We start from the raw sequence: 20,674 nt of genomic DNA, 5'->3' as shown, positions 1-20,674 counted from the left end.
GGAAATTCGCGCTTTTCGAAGGAAATATTTTCTGTGATAGTTTATCAAGGTAGTATGTTCATATCAAGCGGTGAAAAATATATGTTCCAAATGATTTCCATGCTCCTTTAAGTGACTGTAGTGCAGCTCGTTCACAGGTGTGATTGTAATTGCGATGTGCTAGCCGATACGCGTTCTGTTGTCTGTGAATGTTGATTCTAACATCGGCTTCTAAGAGATCATCATAATAGATATCTGCGAAATAAATTCACATTTGTAAACCGATGTAGCAGAGTGTAGCAGAAGATAGCTGCCCTCGGTAAGCTGAGTTCATGCTTCCCACATAGGTCGGTGTCGAGAGTAGCTGTAATAGCTCTAAAAGCATTAAATAGATTAACTCAAATTTAAAGACAAGAGGTCAACGGATTGGCAATGCAGTTTTTATTGGGATCGCTGGGGCAGTTTTTCCGCAGCTTACTTCCAAAATAGGCTGTTGATGCATTTGCTTTTACACTCTTCTTCGGTGTTGAAGTCGTTGCAAGTCGTTCCGCATTTGCCGAACGGATTTTTGTAACAATTGGTTTCGTCTGAGTCAAAATAGTACGTCGGATTCTTACCACTCGGGCAAGTGTCAAATTCTAGATTTCCGTGGCAAGCTGAGGAAAAAGCAAAATCTTGTCAGATATGTATAGGCACATATTGTTAGCAAAAAAGGTTGCAGACGGCCTCACCGATTGGGTAGTCACAGTTTTCCTTCTTACATTCCCGGCCTGCAAAAGATGAGGCATAACTGTGACATTCAGAACCCAAAGGTGGTACGTAATCTTCGTTTTCCAGAAGACAAATACACCAGAACGAGGTAACGACACGTATGCAAACGTTGCTCTAACAAGGAATGTTTTACTTGCTTGCCGCATTTGTGCAGGTGTTATCTGCGTGCCTGAGGCAATGGTTTTATCTGTCTCTTCGATTAGTTTTTCCTTGTTCGCCTGCTTGTTTATTTGTATTGCCGCAACGTTTCAATATGCCTAATTGTTCCGCTGCGTTTGTTTATCTGACTGCTGGGTAAAGAATACGCTGCACCTGCAGGCGCACGTTGTCACATTAATTCCCGTCGGATCACGCTGCGTGCTTTGAAGAGAATCACATTAGAACAAGTGACGTTACCATAGTGAATGCAGTGTATGACATTCACTGCACTGTGATTTGTAATGTCATGTCATGTGCTCATTATAGACATAACTTTTCTCACCAGTTCTATACGCGTAGGCGTGGGTTTCAACGCGTACTAAAGACTACTTTCTCTCAGAAGACAACGTTGCCGTGCACAACTTATACTATAGGATCGGCTAAGCTGAGAGCGTATAGAAGGTGGCGACACGGCTTGTGTAGGGTCATAGCACTTATCGTTCACAGTGTGAGTTGTGCAGCTGTACCATATGCACTGAAAATATATTCATGCTGGTTCCGAGCAGCATGGCTTTGCCGTGTGTGAACAATTTTAGCCACCAAGGATCAAAACGGGTAACGACCATAGTTGAATGTAGCTTTTCTGGAACGGACGCTTTTTCTTGTTCCGACCATCCCAATTTGGGAGGTACGCAAAATCCACCATTAAAAATAAACTGCTTAAAAATAAAACATTTAAGAATAAACCGCTTAAAAAATACAAGCTTAAAAATAAATCGGGAAGAATAAATCGGTTAAAGTATCCGCTTAAATATCACCGGTTAAGATTCCACCATTAAAAATAAACTGTTTCAAAATCCCCCCATAATCTGGGAGACTCTTTTCGGCTGTAGTTCGAATCACACGGGCTCCGTCTCTCGGCGAACATCATGTCACGTGAGAAAGTCGCTTCTGCCCGCGCGCCGGCCGCTTGCGATTCTTCTTGCTGAAGAGAGATGGGGAATGTGCACATGTGGACATGTGCTCGTAGTTTTATAAGGTAAAGCGTAGTACTGCATGGCCTTGCTGGATGGAGATGAGATGAGTTTGTGTAAAACCGACAGCGGTTCGCTACACTGAGTGCATTCAGGTGGTTCTTCATCTCGAGCGAAACTGGGAAGTGCCTGAAGTTTCACCACTTCCCCACCTTCCCCCCTCCGTTTTTTTTCCATTGGTCTAATAAATATACCCCCTCCCGCTTCCCGGGCCAAAGCCGTAATACACGGCACTGGCACTGCCCCGGCCAAAATAGGGAAGCCGATCGGCTACAGCGCTGGGTATCTGGCACACAAAATAATTCATACGGCAAGGAAAGCTATTGTTCGTTTGTTAAACCAAGCATATCATTCCAGATTGCAACAAGAAGAGTAACTCGTTCACTAGTCCTTTCTTCGCAGGCAAGATGAGGGGGGGGAGGATATATTTATTAGACGAAAGACCGGGAGAAAACGCAAACAAACGGGGAGGAAACGCAAGATGCAGATTAGTGCTTGCCGAACGGAAACACAAATGCCTGGGCGATTTCATTTCAATTCAGGCAGGGCCCCAACCTTTGGGTCCTCAATTTTCTTCGTTAATTTTTATATGATAGCCACATGTGTGGCATGAACATTGGCGGTGGCCCGGCTTTCCGGAACGAAGCGGTTCGCAAGATAAAAAATCAATAAGCGGGTAAGCGAGAACGCCGGATTCTCGCGAATGCGTTTTTCGGCTACTTTGAAGCGCAGTATTTCCTTGTCCGTAGCCTACGTCACTCTGACCTTTTTGCGACAGCATTACTGGGTCATGGGCTATGGCTGTGAGTGATATCTTTTCCCAGGGACCCCTGGAAGACCTTACAAAAAGGACACAAAAACGCTTCCCGTGCATTATTGCGCATATTTTGTTACTGTACCTGTGCGATTCACTTTCGCGGTAACCGATAAAATGCATATCAAACGAAAGCTTGTTGTACGCTCTTTCTAATGGTATGCAGAGCAAAATTCTTCATCGCTCTTTTTGTGGGGAAATCGCGCCTGAATTGACATAGGTCGACACGTTTTGTCGAAGTTGGCCAAGCGTTCGCGTAAAAACCCCATGTTCTATTCGAAAAAGAAAAATTGTGCCTCAAGGTGGATGCTTTTTCTTGCTTTTGACGCAAAATTTCCCTCTGGTAAGCGCTCACAGGCCGAGTTACGGCCGTTGGGATCGACCCTACTCCGCCAGGCTCGTGCGCACTGACGCGCCACCGTATCGCTTGCCGGGCTTCGGCGCGCGAATTCTTCACGCATAGTAATCGATGGCTTGAATGGATTAAGACACAATTTGAAGTTGTAAATGGTATTTGAATCAGATTCATTGATTGGTTCAAAAAGTGAAAAGGCAGAAACAACGATGACAAATTATGGTGCAGTACATGGAAATCAGGACCAGAGTAAACTTCTCTCAATTTTAAGATACACAGAGGGCAGATATTAATGCGGGATGCTGACTTCATTCATTGTTCGTGCAAGAAGGACCTCCGATTGTGCCGTGCCATTCGCCTTGTACCAGACGTGTGCGGACCGAAGACCGTACACTGGCCGCACCGTCGACCACTCGGTTTGTTTCGCACTTCGGAACGATGCAACTTCGCCTGAAGGAAGATGCAGGAGATGTGTTGCATGCCTGCGGTTTGTCAGCACAGAGACAAAGTCTTCGGCAGATCGTATGACGTCCGCTGCTGGCGACCGCAGGTTGTATACGCTTGCCGCGTGCTTGAGGGATCCGCCAACACCGTCGCAAGCATTTTTCCCATGCCCACTCGCAGAGAATATCCAGCGGGTCAGCAGGCTATTAGAGCGCATTTCGTGCACCTGATATCTGTTCTTGAAATGCGCTGCAGCACCGTCAGATATGTGCACGATGTTTGTAAATATGGGGAGAATGTCCTCGAGCGTTTCTACTATTTGCTTCAAAGCAAGCAGCGCATGGGCTGTGTCATGCCGTAAGTCGTCGCTCACGGTCGCCATGCTTAGTGTGGCGTTCTGTGCTTTAACCACACACGTGAAGATAGACACTTGGCTTCTCTGCCAATAGTGGCCCTGCACTTCATTTGGCAAGTTCACTGTCCAGTTCTCAGCAAAGTCGAAGTGTAGAACGATGTGTCTCAACATTGCGAACTGCTTTTCGGTCCAGATTGCCTTCCTCTGGATGTTGTGAACGTGCTCGTGCTTTACGTACAATGAGGCCCACTTGCGTATCTCTTTCAGAAATGCGCGCCCGCTCATGATCTTCCTGATGAGGTCACCAGACTCCCACATCGCCACCACAACTTCACATTCCGCAGAAATCTCTAGTTTCCTCAGGGTTACGCGCTTAGCCTCAACGCACCTCCTGCACTCCCGGAAAAGGCACGCTTCGCTGTTGGGGTCACACACACACAAACTTGTAATCGTTTCTTTGCATAACTTTGTTGCAGAAACACTGTTCGCTGCGATTATAAGAAGTTCGTAGTTGGCGCAGTAGGTACACAGACACTGCAACTGGTAAGGTGCCATTCGAACCCATTTTGGTCGTAGGGAGTAGAACTTGGTCACACCTAGCTTTATTTCCGGATGGTCTTTTTTAAAAATGCTGTATGTCTCACGTATGGAGCGAGTCATAAATCTTTTCACTACCGATTCCTTTTGGCCGTTTCTCAAAGTGTGAACAACGTCCTTCTTATTCGGACTTTGCACGGAACAGTCTAGTTCGTCATCCAGGTAGTATTTCAGTGCCGTCGCAACTTCAGCCTCACTAAGCGGGTGCCCTGCGCATGGATCTGGCACGGCCCAAACACCTTCCGATCGCCTAATGCGTCTTGCCTTATCAATGACGTATTTCGTGGCTCCTGGTACTAAAGTCATTGTTTCTTTTTTGCTGATCGTGTCCGGCAAGAGCGTTAGAAGTTGACATCTGGCCTGCTGTGAGGTACATTTCTCGTATGCTTTGGCAACGCTTTCTAGAAGGCCCGGGCAGTACTTGCACTCCACTGCCGATTCACGCGGTTCGTCCACACCGTACGCATCACCGATTTTGCGGCGCACAGATCTGCTGATTGCCGATGTTACTTGAGAATGCTTGCGAGAAACGTAAGCCTCTATGCTTTTTCCCTTCAAGGACCCCGGATGTCTTAAAGGGGTTACATCAATATCGGTAGAGGAGATCTGTTCGTTGATATCTTCGATGATCTCTTCGGGCTCAACATATTCGCTGTCACGCGCCGAAGAATGAGCTTCACTGGGCATGTCACTTATGACGTCGCAAAAATACCTCAAACAGTTCCTGCACAGCTGGTCGTCCTCGGCCACGTTGCTGGCGACCGCTGGGTCCAGGACTCTCTTCAGCGCTGTCATGTCCAAACGAGAAACACTCACAAAGTCACTCTGCTTTGAGATGCGCTTCTTGTGTCGGCGACCATAATCTGCGCAATAAACACGGTCGCTGCTGTAGATCCTGGCAGCCATGGATGGGTCACTACAGCTGACACTCACAATTGAGATACTTAGGTGTGGCTTGTGCAAACTCGAAAGCAAAAATGACGAACTGCGGTTCCCACGCTTCGCTTATCCAAATCCTTCCAAATCTTACGACAAGGTCAGTTTCGTTACTGTACCTCGGTTGTTTCCGCCGCAGAGGGACCCGGTGGGGCCACACTAATGAAAACGACCTTCCACAACAGTGTGGTCCACACTGCTGTCCGTCTCTGGTTGCGAATACACGTTTCCTTTTTATTTTTCTTATTTTTAACGCCGCATACATAGCACCATCTGAATTCCCCGTTCGTCAGTGATATTCATAAGTTAGGTATCGCTGCCGTAATTTCTGCAGGTTTTATCTCTTTTTTTTATTTTTGTACCAATAAATGTATCTTATTCAAACACATGACAGTTCCAACTTCGACTTGTGCTGCAATCGTTTAGGTTTGCGTGAAGAATTCGCGCGCCGAAGCCCGGCAAGTGATACGGTGGCGCGGCAGTTCGCACGAGCCTGGCGTGGTAGGGTCGATCCCAACGGCCGTAACTCGGCCTGTGAGCGCTTACCAGAGGGAAATTTTGCGTCAAAAGCAAGAAAAAGCATCCACCTTGAGGCACAATTTTTCTTTTTCGAATAGAACATGGGGTTTTTACGCGAATGCTTGGCCAACTTCGACAAAACGTGTCGACCTATGTCAATTCAGACGCGATTTCCCCACAAAAAGCGCGATGAATAAATTTGCTCTGCATACCATTAGAAAGAGCGTACAACAAGCTTTCGTTTGATATGCATTTTATCGGGTTACCGCGAAAGTGAATCGCACGGGTACGGTAACAAAATATGCGCAATAACGCACGGGAAGCGTTTTTGTGTCCTTTTTGTAAGGTCTTCCAGGGGTCCCTGGGAAAAGATATCACTCACAGACATAGCCCATGACCCAGTAATGCTGTCGCAAAAAGGTCAGAGTGACGTAGGCTACGGACAAGGAAATACTGCGCTTCAAAGTAGCCGAAAAACGCATTCTCGAGAATCCGGCGTTCTCGCTTACCCACTTATTGATTTTTTATCTTGCGAACCGCTTCGTTCCGGAAAGCCGGGCCACCGCCAATGTTCATGCCACACATATGGCTATCATATAAAAATTAACGAAGAAAATTGAGGACCCAAAGGTTGGGGCCCTGCCTGAATTGAAATGAAATCGCCCGCCTGCTACTGAACTTCGGATAAAGTTTGCGATCAACAACTACGAATCGCAAGGGAACTGTTCTGAACTCCCTGAACTTTCGTCTTCTGCAGCACAATACAATTTAGACTAAGTGCGACAGGTGTGAGCAGGCAGTTGTGCCTGTGATGTGTGATTCAAATGTGTGCTGAAATCGCTGGAAACATAAAATAAAAGAAAATAGCAAAAGAATAGACTGAGAGCAATATACATAAGATTAATGTATCCCATTTAATGAAAGAGTTTCTCTATATATCTCGAAATTCTGAAGCATGTACAACAACAACAATAAATGATAGAGAAGTTATGATGACATGGGATGTTTACCCCTGGTAGCCAAAGGACCCAACCCTACTTCACAGAGGTTGATATGAGAGGAAACACAAAGTTCGTAGAAAAGCTCCACATAGCTATGATAATCTATACTATCTTGTGAAGTAAAATAAATTCGATAATCACCGTGTATCGAATATATAATGCTGAATTCGAGAAGCCGTAATGGGTAACACGTGTGGGACACCGGTACACAGGCAACGACGTAAATAATATTTGGTGACTCGTTGGAAGTGCTGACTGTTTCAACGGAACATTTAACGGAATGTTTATCCTGTTCTCAGTCTGACGGGCTGCGTACATATACCCGCTCATAATACCTTTTTTGAAGTTAGAACTAAAAGAAAATCGCATAATTTGCCCTAACTTGCAAACAGTTCTGCCGCCGGGCACATACCAATCTGACCTCCCCGTCCCCATCTTTGGTGTTCCCGCCTAGTTCCCGCCATTCCCGCTTTATCCCTTGATCTCTCTTTCCCTCCTCACGTGACATATGACGCACGCCATGAGGCGGAGCCTGTGTGACTCGAACTACAGCCTAAAAGAGTCTCCCCCATACACAGGAGTGGCATCCAATGTATTGCTCCGTAGACGAAAGCGTGCTGGGCGAGCGCAATGCATCCTGGACGGGTCCTGGTCCTACGTCACAGCGAACGTCAAGGCACACGTGACCTTAAAGATGGCGGCGCCCGTGATCGGCGGCCAAACCGCTTGTAAACAATGCGGTTGTTGTTTCTGGACGACGTTTTGGATGTTTTTCGATCACGGTAATTATTTTTATCCGATAATCTGGCAGTAAAACTCGCGCACTTGATGGCGACGAAGCGTTGGAGCCTCCGAGTAATCTTTCCTCGTTTCGTCCGCATCGAAAACGGGAGAATTTGCATAATGAGACGAAAATCAGCCTCTGGCCCGTTGCAGTTCAGATAGGAGTTTAATTTCATCAAATCCTTGTACATCAACCATTGTACCGTCAAAGCAAATCGTTCACTGGGCTTCATGGTTGATCCGAGCTTGGATGGCAACCGAGATAAGGTCGGATGTTATTGTCTAGCCAATGAGATGGATTCGATGACCACAATCCACCACAACGACAGCGTCGCAGATGCTCATCATATTGTATAAAGAAAGTTCTGGGTGGTGGCTTCAATGTCTTCACAAGAGGAAGATCCCCCGTCAGGAGACAATCAGAATCTTAACAAAGAATCACATTTTTAGAGAGGGAAAAACGGGAAAACTTTCTATACATACAATCGTCCTCGGAGACCGCGTAGCACTTCTGTGCTTCCATCGTCGACTGTGAGGGGGATGTTGAAAAGGAATCCGATGGAGAGGATGTGCATACTTTCCCTATTGGTTGCGTTTTTCCTTAGTTTGCAATTGGTTGTTTACTACAAAGACTTTTGCTACATGTGGATTTCTCTAGCCCGCCCCCACATCAACATTTTCACCCTATAAATTCGAGCATGAGAGAACTGATGTTCTGAGGCTGGAACAACATAGAAGGGACAAATACATACAAAGCCTCCATTTGCCCAAGAAATTAACGATGAAAGATGAAAGTCACTGAAAAGGTTAGCCAGCTGTAGGAGTCGAACCCACATCTTCTGGATTGCCGGTCCAGGGCTCTACCAATTGAGCTAAGCTAACACGCCTTCTCAGCGAGTTCCAGGGTGCGTCATCTGAAGGGACAAACCAGCCACTCTCTCTCACTCATCCTCCTTTCACTCTTACATTTTTGCTCACTCATACACACATTCATACGACGGGATCGACGCAGGCGGCAACTGTTGAACATGAGAGAACTGATGTTCTGAGGCTGGAACAACATAGAAGGGACAAATACCTGCAAAGCCTCCATTTGCCCAAGAAACTAACGATGAAAGATGAAAGATGATGTGCCAGCCTCAGAACATCAGTTCTCTCATGTTCAACAGTTGCCGCCTGCGTCGATCCCGTCGTATGAATGTGTGTATGAGTGAGCAAAAATGTAAGAGTGAAAGGAGGATGAGTGAGAGAGAGTGGCTGGTTTGTCCCTTCAGATGACGCACCCTGGAAGTCGCTGAGAAGGCGTGTTAGCTTAGCTCAATTGGTAGAGCCCTGGACCGGCAATCCAGAAGATGTGGGTTCGACTCCTACAGCTGGCTAACCTTTTCAGTGACTTTCATCTTTCATCGTTAAATTCGAGCATGGCGTGCAGTGTTTCTCCAACAAGTTCTGCTGCCCTGGTTGCAGTGCTTGTTTCATTTTGCCTGCCAAATTTTGTTTGGTGTGCTGCCCTCCTGCTCAAGTTCCAGGCCAAATTTTGTTTGGTGTGCTGCCTCCTGCTCAAGCTCGAGACCAAAGCTTGTTTGGTGTGCTGCCTCCTCCCCAAGTTCCTACTAGACCTGCTGAGAGTGAGTATTTTTCTTGATTTATCTTCACATATTATAACTGAGACCTTTCCATTTTCTTTTTTTATTTAGTGCCTCGCTGTGGAATTTGTGGGTATGATGGTATTGAACAATTAATACAACGTATTGAGGAGAGGGAGCAAGCTTTGCAAATTCATGCTGGTGGTGTGGAAGCTAATCATCCGGAGTGGGAATTGGATTTTAATATGTTACTGGATGATGGTCTGTTTGATTCGGATACTCCAATAGATGCCATTCAAAATGACAATTTTGCCGAATTAAACAACCCATTACCACCAGAGCCAAATGTCGATCAGGTACAAGAGCTCTCAGAACATATTAGAGGTGCCCACCCCGGCGTTGAAGTTCCATACCTACCATTCTTTCTAACTCAGAGTGCATTTGGTGGCCATAATAGATGCTTTGTGCTGTTTGCTTCTCCACATGATGACAGTGTGGAAGATCCAATCGAATATGTTCTTTTGTATCAGCATGATATAGTACACTGTAAACTTTTTCACACCTTTAGAGGTGTGCGCTATGAACATTCAACCTGGTTGCGTAACATTGCCCCAGGATGATATTTTAAAAAATTTGGAAAGCATTACTAAAGATCAAGTGTCAGTGCAAATCTTGCTTTCATTATGTATTGGATATCGTAGGTCCGAGCTAATGCATATATACATCGCTATCGATAATCGAGCACGCGCAAATGTCTACAATACTGTTGAACAATGTTGAGATGTTGCAAAACAGAATTTTTGGAGGACAGACAATACTGGCGTAAAGAAAATTTGTGCGAAACCGTGCTCCATTATGATGTTACCAAAATTACACCTAAAAAGGCGTGCGCCATGCACGTAGTTACACCTTTAAAGGTGTGAAAAGATTTAGAGTACGAATATTGCAGGATCAGTGTATACCTTTCCGATTTTATATGCGACTAATTTTGCACATGGTGAAAGAAGTAGGTGACAATATCACAACTAACATTGCATACATACCAACAACATCACAAGAGATACATAATCTTTCAGATATAATGGTTGCACTAAATGAGAGCTTTTCTGAACTCTCGCAAAACGTGGAAAACTATCAACGAGTTGGTAGTGGGTTTGTTTCCAGGGATGTTTTGGAACTTGAGGTAACTATCACTAAATTAAAGAAGAAGCGCATTGGGTGTAAAACAGCTATACCCGATGAGTTGAAAGAAAAGTGCAAGACAATTACCAACGTGGACTCTCCTCCCAACGTCCCTCACGAGTGCTTCAAATATAATACATTGGCTTTGTTGCACCCTCAGAAGAGGCGTATAAATAATTGGCAATCATATACCAAATACTTGAAAAGTTGTGAGTCCAATTCTATTGCTCGTGTGAAGTGGTGGCCTGAGGGTCCAGTCTCATATTCTGATATAGATCTCTGGGAAGATCGTAATCAAATTGGTGTGTTTATTTACAAGTATGAGGATGGGACATTACATGCCTCTCGCATACCGAAAAAAGGAATGCAATGATAGTATTAAGTTGTTGGAAGTTAATGATCACTGTTTTGGTATCGGAAATTTCAACGCTCTGATGAGTCGTAACGGTCGGGTATTCTGCGAGAAATGTACTCGTGGATTTTATACAAATGATTCGCTAATCAGGCATCGTCGTGTGTGTAGGAACGTGAAGGAAGTCATCTTACAGTTCACACCACTAGGCAAAAATATAATAAAATTTAATAAATATTTCAATATGTTCGCCTATCCTTATGTGATAGGACTTGACACTGAGTCCATTCTGGACCCTAATACAGCAGTCAAAAATGCCGTACAACGCCACGTAATGAGTTCATTTTGTGCAGTTCAAGTACGAACTTACGACTCGCAGATCGTTGCAAAAGATGTATATTTGGGACCTGATGCTGGTTCCAAGTGTGTAGAATATCTCATGCTTCTACACGACATCGCAGCAATGTATAACAGCGAACCAGCACCTATACTTTTGTCACCTGAGCAAGAGAGTAAACACAATGCAGCCATTCAGTGCGAGTACTGCGGTGTTCTCTTTGATCAAGCTCACCCTAAAACTTGTCACAATGACCACAGTAGGTATGATGGCCCAAACTTTTTGGCCTCTTTGTGCAATCAATGCAACGTCGGTTGTGCAAATAAGGGTAAAATACCGGTGTTGGTTCACAGTTTGGCCTATGACATCAGTTCTCTGCTTCGTGGTTTCCACGAGATCAAATGGAAAACACCACCCAAACTTATTGCAACAAGTAGTGAAAAAATACGGAACTTTGAGTATGGTAATTTCATTTTCCGTGACACTACTCAATATTTGAATCAATCACTGTCCTGTCTTGTTGACAGTTTAATGGTTTCTGATGGTGTTCAAGCATTCAAGTGTCTGAAGCAGGTATATGGCGAAGATTTTCTTCGTCTGACTCTGAAAGGTGTCTTTCCATACTCCTACATTAAGAGCTTTGATGTGTACAAAGAAGAAAGTCTTCCAGCCAAGGAAGCTTTTTTTAATGATCTAACTAGGACACCTGTGAGCGACGATGACTATGCCCTATGCACAGGATATATTTAATCACTTCTCTTGCAGGACCCTCGCCGATTACAACAACCTTTATTTGTTATGTGACACACTGTTGTTGTTGGATGTAATGCAGCATTTTAGGTTTCTATCCTTGAAGACGTATGGGTTGGAAGTGCTTGGCTTTGTGAGTTTCCCAGGTTTCAGCTGGCAAGCTGCTCTGAAGCACACTTCGGCGGAAATAGAGCCCTTCACTGATGAAGAAATGTACCGTACGATTGAGGGCTCAATTCGTGGAGGTATTTGCCAACAATCGAAACGCTATGCTCGAGCTAACAATAAGGATTGCCCTGATTACGATGAAGAAAGACCATCGAGCTATTTGGCCTACTATGATGCTAATTCTTTGTATGGTGGTTGTCTCACAAAGTGCCTTCCAGTTTGAGGTTTCGAATGGGTGCCTGAAGAAAAGTTCTCGAGTATCGATTTTGTTAGTCACCCAGAGGATGCAGCTATCGGTTATATATACGTATGCGATCTAGTATGCCCTCCAGAGTTGCATGAGAAGACACGGTATTTCCCGCTGGCGCCGCTCAAGCAGAAGGTGGACTCAAGTTGGCTGTCAACGTACCAACATCAACTACTTGAGCAGCTTAATTACAGGACATCCACTCAAGAGAATTTGTTTCTCACATGTATGGACAAAACAGGGTATGTTGTGCACCATATCTTGCTAGGGTTGTACTATAGATTGGGTATGAAAGTGAGCAAGATCCATAAAATACTACAATTCAAGCAGAGCAAGATATTTGAACCATATACCATGATGAACATTGAGCGTCGTAGAGCAGCACAAACAGAGTTTGAGAAGAGCTTGATGAAGCTCTCTATAAATAGTATCTTTGGAAGAAGTCTTCTTAATCCTTCTCGTTTCAGGAATATTAAGGTAGCCTTTAGTCTAGAGGAAGCTGAGCGGTATAGCAGTTCAAATGACTGCATGTGTTCATTTCGAAATTCTCTCTGAGAATTGTGTGCTGTATGAATTGAAAAAAAGAACTATCAAATGCAACTTCCCATTGCAGATTGGATTCTGCGTGCTTGAGCACTCGAAGTATGTCATGTATGAGTTCCTCTATTGTACTCTACAGAGCAAGCTCTCCTGTACAGTCATTCCCATGTACACGGACACTGATAGTTTTATCCTAGAGTTGATGACTGACGATTATGAAGGTGAACTGAAGAAAATTGCAGATGAACATCTGGACCTGTCATCATATCCTGGACATCATGCATTGTACAGTGACAAAAATAAGGGTAAGTTGTTTAGATTCAAGTGTGAGACTGGTGGTCGTATAATTGAGGAGGTAGTTGCTCTAAAGGCTAAAATGTATTCGATAAAGTTGGTTGGTGATGATCAAATAGCTAGAGCAAAAGGAGTGAAGAAGGATATAGTTCGCAAGCATTTGCTTCATGATGTGTACAAAAATGTGTTGTTCAATAGTGAAAAGGTATCTCATGTGCAAAGATCAATATGTAGCAAACGTCAGTGCATGTATACCTTGGAGAATACCAAGCTTGCTCTCATGCCCTATGATGATAAACGTTATCAATTCAATGCCATCGATTCATACCCTTATGGAAGCTGCCAAATCAAGGAAGAAAATGTGTGAGTATGTTCCGTTCTCATGCTTTAATTGCCATCCTGTAGCATCTTTGTTGTCTTGTATGTTTCTTCTGTTTCAGGTGTGAAGGTTTTTCCGCTGGGTTTTCCCCTTCACACAGATTGGCAACATAATTGGCAACATAATTGGCAATTCCCAGCACCATTGGCTTTAATTGGCATTGCTAAGCATCATTGGCTTCCAATTGGCATTAATAAAATATTTTTCACTTGTACAAATTTGTATGTCTATTGCCTGCATGTCTTCAGGAGGAAAGTATGCTATGTTAAGTGCGGTAGGAAAACTACCCGCTCGAGGACGTAATAAAAGATGTGGAAAGGGAATAAGATGTAGTTTGCATGTTGATGCATGTTCAAACGCGAGAAGGAAACCCCTCTCTACGCGACGCGCGGCCGCGAAACGCGCGGGGCGGTCTTGGTGCGCGCTCCTCCTTGGCGCGAACGATCTTTCTCCAAATACCTTCCTATCTAGAGCGGTGGGGACCGATGGTCACCAGTATCTTCGGTTCTGCGAATCTCCCCCGCTCTACTACTGTCAAAAATTATTTATTGCCATTAGCAGTAGAAGAGAACACTTAAACTTCCTGTTTAAATTTACGAATGGAAGAAATCTGATGTGCAACCAAATGCAAAATGTTCCAGACTTTGACACCAAAAAATGCAACAGTAAACTGCCCAAAATTGGTTCTGGAAATTGGAAGCTTCAGAGTAAGGTTATCAGTACGCAGTGAGTATGGTGATGAATAAAGTTGTAAGGAGATCATTGATGAATTGCAGATCCTGCTTATGAATTTATAGACAAGGCTGGCAAGTTTCACCTTTAGTAAGTCAAAGACACTACTTACAGACAAAAATGAAAGGTGAGACTAACAGAAGCGTGAGGATGTAACGATAGCACAATGCTAAGTGCCATTTTTGCGTAATATATCATCTGCCCGAATGGGATGCGTATGTGAGTCAGTAAATGCCTAATTTATGTGGCTCTGGATCAATGCCTAATATATCAGAAGAAGGACTCTGGTAGGTAAAATAGATTTGACTTTTGCAAGTGCAAGAAGACCGGGAACAATCATGGTCTAAACATCCAGAATATGTGGCTTCTCTCAAGGTGCTCAAGCAGTAGAACACCCAGAAACTTTGAAGACGAGAATCTATTTATCTCATCGTCCCCAAAATGCAGTTTACAGTGAGTAGTTGCGATTGCTTCCTGTTAAGGATGAAATATGATGTAGCTAGATTTACTAGGCATTTTCAATATTTCTGTTTGGAGATAACCATGTTGAATACCTCAGAAGAACTGCGTTAGCTTTGGAAAACAATGAGCGTGTATCATTAGCCTCGACAAGGATGTTTGTGCCATCCACATATAATATACATGTAACTCGTAAATAGTCCAGTACGTCGTTTACATATAGTAGGAAGAGAAATGGGACGAAAACTGACCCCTGTGGAATGCCACTGTTTATTGGCAACATGCGTGTCTATGCTTCACAGATCTGTACATACTGATATCTGCTGTTAAGGTAGCTCTGGGGGACGCCACATACACCATACCTGGGGAGCTTCCTTAGTAGTATGCTGTGATCAAACAGATCAAATGCTTTTTTAAGTCAACAAATATGCCCATAGTCAGCAGCTTCTGATCAGTGTTTTGTTTTATGTCTTCTGTTGCATTCACAAAGGCCAACTCTGTTGATTTTGCTTTGCACAAACCAAACTGAAAAGGTGTCAATAACTTGTGACAATCAAAGAAATGCTGCAAGCGCTTTAAGATTAGCATTTCCACAATCTTGCTTAGGCCCAGAAGAATAGCTATAGGTCTGTAGTTCTGAACTCCTTGTTTACCACCTTTATGTATATATGTATGACCCTTGCTATTTTTAACTCTGAGGGATACACCCTAGCCTCAAACATTTTGTTGACAGGGTTGCCATGGGTTGTAAGAGGAGGCTAAAGGAACCGCCTGACAAATTCAGTTGAGATCCGATCGTAGTGAACCGAACGTGTTTTTTGAGTCCGTTAATTAGCTGCTCAATTTCGTGGGGATCTGTAGGAGCAAGAAAAAAGTGTTAGGTATGTTCCAGTTTGATCATAACGGTTCGGCTCCGAAAGGCAACTATAGTGGTTCAAACCTGTTATTTCTAAACAGTTCGGTCCATGAACGAGCTCAATAACATGAACTTGCCTCCGTTGGAATGATCCACATTATGTCTACTGCACTACATTTGTTTGTTATATTTAATTTTGTATGGTGGACTGAGGCAGGGGATTGCAATGCTCATGACAGATTTTTGGGATGGTTTATGGTGGGCACTCTAGTGCGGAGAATGGGCAATGTGCACAAGTAAATCAGCTAGGTGTTCTCCTCCTACGACGTATGGTATCATTACTTCCTCTGAGAAGTTGAGAACAGGCACTGTACCATTATCTGACACTTTGCATATATTTTAACAGTAAGTGAAAGACGTGCACCCTGCTTTCATAGCAAATAGCAAGCATGACTTCAATCCTTTAAACTTGCGCTAGTATTAATATAATATGTAACTTTCATCTTGCGAAGTAATTGCTCCTGAGCGTAATAAATGATGATGCCCTGCTCATGAAACATCGAGTGGCAACCACTGCCACTACCTGCTCAAAATCAGCAAAGCCATCACCTGTGAATGAAGAGAATGTAGAAGGCGGCGTAGACTACATATGTCAGTCTGACAAAGTAATCGCTTACAATGACATTGGCCAGTACCACCTTGTTTAAAACCTGATGATGTATATGCCCTTTTGTAACACTACGAATGTTTCTGAGTAGCCAGAAAGATTGTGCTCTTCAGATTGCAGTTGTCGGTCACACTGGAGCATATGTTACCGGCAAAGCATTCTGTTGAATACCAAGATCTTTTTCGCACAGTATGAAGTCTGCTTCCTGGTAAACGTCTTTCACACTCTTCCTAGGCATTCTGTACATTGCCAAAGCCGCTTCCGGCAAAGTATGAAAAATGTTTCTTCTCGACAGTAAACACTTGTTGACGAATGAAATCTCTAATTTTTGTTATTTTTGGTGTGTATTGTTTGCAAAAACATGCGACCAGAGTGGGTCCGCCATAGACTGTTCATCCGTCGTGACTTGGTTAGTTTTGAGTATCCTTTTGCATCAACACAGGGCCAGAGTGGGTACAAGTACACTGTTCATCTGTCGTTACTGACTTAGGTAGTTTTGTTTATATTTTGCATGATGAAAACAAAACATTTTCGCACTTTGCCTGCCATAGCGTACACGTTCTGTACATATTCTATAGAATGCCCTAGACACTGTATGAAATGAATTTCATTTCACACTTTGCTGGCTGATTTCGAATAGTTTATAAGATGGCTGAGGGGGGGGGGCATTCTATAGAATGCCAGATTTAACACTTTGCCGGTATTATACGTATTATCATGAAGAAGTGCCTGCCTCGTGCAACAATTAATCAGTTCAACACATTGATTCTATTACCTTGCATCCCACATAGGTGCCCTTTAAGTTTCTTGAGTATTTTGCAGTGATGGCCAGTAGTTAACTACATGTAGTTAAACTACTAGTTAAACTACCTGATTGTAGTTAAAAAGTAGTTATTAACTACTTGCAGAAATGTAGTGGCAACTACTAGTTAAACTACTATTTCGAGTAGTTAACTACAGTAGTTAGGTTACTGCAGGCGCCAACTACTTCCGATTTTGCCGCAAGCTTTACGGCACGATTGTGCTTCTGACTTTTACCTTGAGCTACTTGTTTGCTGAGAACGGAGGTGCAGAGCAATTGTGCCGTGCATGTGTACTAAGCCGTCACTTTTATCACTGCTTGTGATTCATATTTAGGTGTCCAAACTATAGAATGGGATTGGTGTTGATGAACAACATTAAGTAGTTATAGATGTAGTTAAAATACATTGCAGTAGTTAAAGGAGTAGTTTCAACTACCTCCCCTGTTCAGTAGTTGAACTACTAGTTAAACTACTCCATTGCGAAGTAGTTAGTAGTTATAGTTAAACTATTGTAGAAGTAGTTAGTCGCCATCACTGGTATTTTGTAGTAAACCTGTCTCTCCCTTCGCTGCTCCTGTCTGCTATTTCTACTGCTATTAAACTTTATACATGTTTTGCCTGTGTGTATGGTTAAACCTTTGCATTTTTCCATGTTCATTTTTTATATTTTTGCTGTCCTCCTACTGTTGCACATGCATGTGGCAGTGTAATTCTTAATTTCTCGCTTCTTCAGCAAATTTTACTACATGTCATACTGTTGAGCACAATACAAGTGAGATGTTTCAGAGAACAAATCGATCGCGTCACCTGATGTAATGCAGACATAGTGCAGAAATACTTGCGATTAAAACTGCACCAGAGTGCTAAGTCCCTTGCATTGCATCTGCTTTTTCCAAACAACAAATGGACCACCTACGTTTAATGTTTTAACATAGCAACTTGTTGCAAGCGCCCACGTCTTGGCACTCGCCAATCATGTGTTTTGAAAGCCTCTGCAAAGTGTAAAATGCCTTAGACTTGGGAGTGCTCAAAAAGAAAACAAACAGATGTTGGGGACCACCTGCACTCTGGGCAGGGAATGGCTTATTATCATTAATTCCATGACATTGTGTTTGCGTGTCAGAATGTCTACAGTTTGTGTAACTAAGCAGACCAAGCTGTTAGCGAAGTAAGAATCTATCGCCAGGCATCGCTGCTTCTCTAAATACAGGTATCAAATGACAACGGAGGCGCACCGGCTGACGCCCGACAGAGAGAGAGAACCACGAGACACGAACGAAAGCGGACGCGTGGCCGCACGGAGAGTTTAATTTCATACTATATCTAGTATGTAACCAACCAAATAAAATTGAGTTATCCCGTTACGAATTCACTGTGACTACGGTGCTCACAACTGACACCACACACCACACTGCATCAAACTGTGCACAAATCCGATCATGAGACTAAACAAGTGAACGGCATGTGTCTCTCGCTTCTTGAAAATAATGATTCAAAATAAAGATCGCGGCGTGGTAATCCAATTCTCTCCTCAACCGTCACCACTGCAGGCAGCATAACATGAAACTCCACGTAACATCGGCATTTTCCGAGGCGCTGTTACACACTTCGGGTTTACGCAGCAGCACAGGTACACAATATCACACGATATCCGAATCCGATCGGGCACAGCGATGCCTTCCTTGCTCCTTCCTTCAATGATGATTTATGATGAGATTCATCAATAGCAGAACAAGTAAACACCTAAACATTTGGCAATGTGGCCCATGGCTTTATCGACACACACACACAAATAACAGCGTATCAGCTTTCTTGCATGATGACAAACACACTAAAGGTAACACCGTGTCCGTGCAGTTGTTTCATGGTACGAAGCATATTTTGGACCGAAAACCAGAAGAAAAAAATGCAGCTAAAGTGGCACGTCGGATCAGTCAACACAAAACTCACAAGACATTTGGAACTATTTTCTGCCGCGGGTGTGGCGCTGTCACAAGGATCATCCGGGTTCGGCCAAGCCACGACGAATGGAAGTTGAGAACTATTTTTCAGAGCGGACAACGACACCCCCGTTTGCTGCTATACCACTTGACTACAGCGAGAATCGGGTGGATTCTGAACAGTTCATTTTTAACGATATATTGTCAACCGTAGATTTTTGAGAATTCATTGTTAAAAGTGGATAGTTACGCGGTTTATTTTTAATGGTGGATTCTTAAGCGTATATTCTGGGCGTTTTATTTTTAACGGTGGATACTTACGCGATTATTCTTGAGCGTTTATTTTTAACGGTTTCAAATAGGTTACACCTCAAAATTTACACTTCGATTCACGCGGATTTGACGTGAAATGCTTTGTCATGTTCCATTACAGGAAAAATGTGCGTTTCTTTGTTATTCTCCTCGGACGTGCGGGCATCGCCACATGTGTACCGAGGGTGAGCTCAGGTAGCACACGTAAATTATTATTACATATTTCTTGAGAATTCAGGTGACGTGCGTGTGTGTGATCGTGTGTTTGTGCGTGTCTGTGTGTGCGCGCGCGCGTGTGTGCGTGCGTGGTTTTGTGTATGTGAGAGAGAAAGCGAGAGCGTGTGTGTGAGCCACAACGTGTTGGCGTTCCCCTGAAGCACATGATGCGGTACAGCTCCGGTCAACCTTAATAATAACACTGGAAAAAATGTGGTCTCGTTTCTGAGCGCGGTTACAGCAACCCTTGTGGCCATGAGGAAATCCTTATCCTAATCCTAATCGTTGAACTAACAGAATAATATTATTCTGTTAGTTCAACGCAAGAATTTTGTTCACTTATTCCCCCAGTGCCCCAAGAGTGGCTGTTATCGCGCTGGGAAATGAGACATATTTTTTTCAGTGTCATTATTAAGGTTGACCGGAGCTGTACGTGTTACAGTCAAGTGCAGAAGTAGTGGGGCAGAGTTTTAGAACTACACCACCCCAGTTGTCGAGTTTGCTAGGAAAAGTAACGCGAATCAGTAAATTAAGATTATAGAAAATGTTGAGTAAAAACGTTAATGAAGATGGGCACGCTATGTTTGTGACTCATCTGATAACTCAACAATACAACATGAATGGGAATACCGTACCAGGAATCAGTTGAAGAAGTATGACCGTAGCACAGACCAAGATGACCTTCATGTTGCTCACAGCACAGAATACGTCAGATACCGCGTGTCTTGACGAAATACGATCGATAGGGACCCTAAATATCTAATGCGTGTTATACGACGCGTTGATTTGTACACTGTTATACAACCACGAACAGGGGAACTCTAGGAAGCTGTATGCCGTCCTCTTGGTTAACGAGACCGACAATGCACAACCATAAAATTAACTTTGAGAGACATGAGATTAGACTTTCAGAGACATGAAATGCAATAAGATAATCCCAACCTCAGATGTATTACATTTCACTAAATATAGATTGTCATCGAGATGTCGAAATACACTTCTCGCAATGCATACGGGTACGTTTGAGGGACTCATGTACCGTCATTTTCTGAGCAGTAGTAATGCCAGCTGGCGTCTACGATTACGTGTTCCTTCTTGTGGCACAGCTCTTGATCTGGCAGGCAAGGC

At 43.6% G+C, this 20,674-nt stretch overlaps 1 long non-coding RNA gene across 1 annotated transcript; it reads right to left on the bottom strand.

The window, feature by feature from the left end:
• Positions 1–397: 397 nt before the first annotated feature.
• LOC135383263 (uncharacterized) lies at positions 398–20,464 on the bottom strand. Its single transcript, XR_010419777.1, has 3 exons — positions 20,182–20,464; positions 711–749; positions 398–635 (listed from the first exon to the last, which is right to left on the bottom strand). It is a non-coding gene; the product is annotated as an uncharacterized LOC135383263 (long non-coding RNA).
• Between the last annotated feature and the right edge of the window lie 210 nt (positions 20,465–20,674).

The sequence above is a fragment of the Ornithodoros turicata genome, chromosome 2 (genome assembly GCF_037126465.1).
Source record: "Ornithodoros turicata isolate Travis chromosome 2, ASM3712646v1, whole genome shotgun sequence".
In the NCBI taxonomy this organism is placed as follows: domain Eukaryota; kingdom Metazoa; phylum Arthropoda; class Arachnida; order Ixodida; family Argasidae; genus Ornithodoros; species Ornithodoros turicata.
Note: the sequence above shows the minus strand (reverse complement) of the source record. Positions and strands in the feature narration are given on the sequence as shown.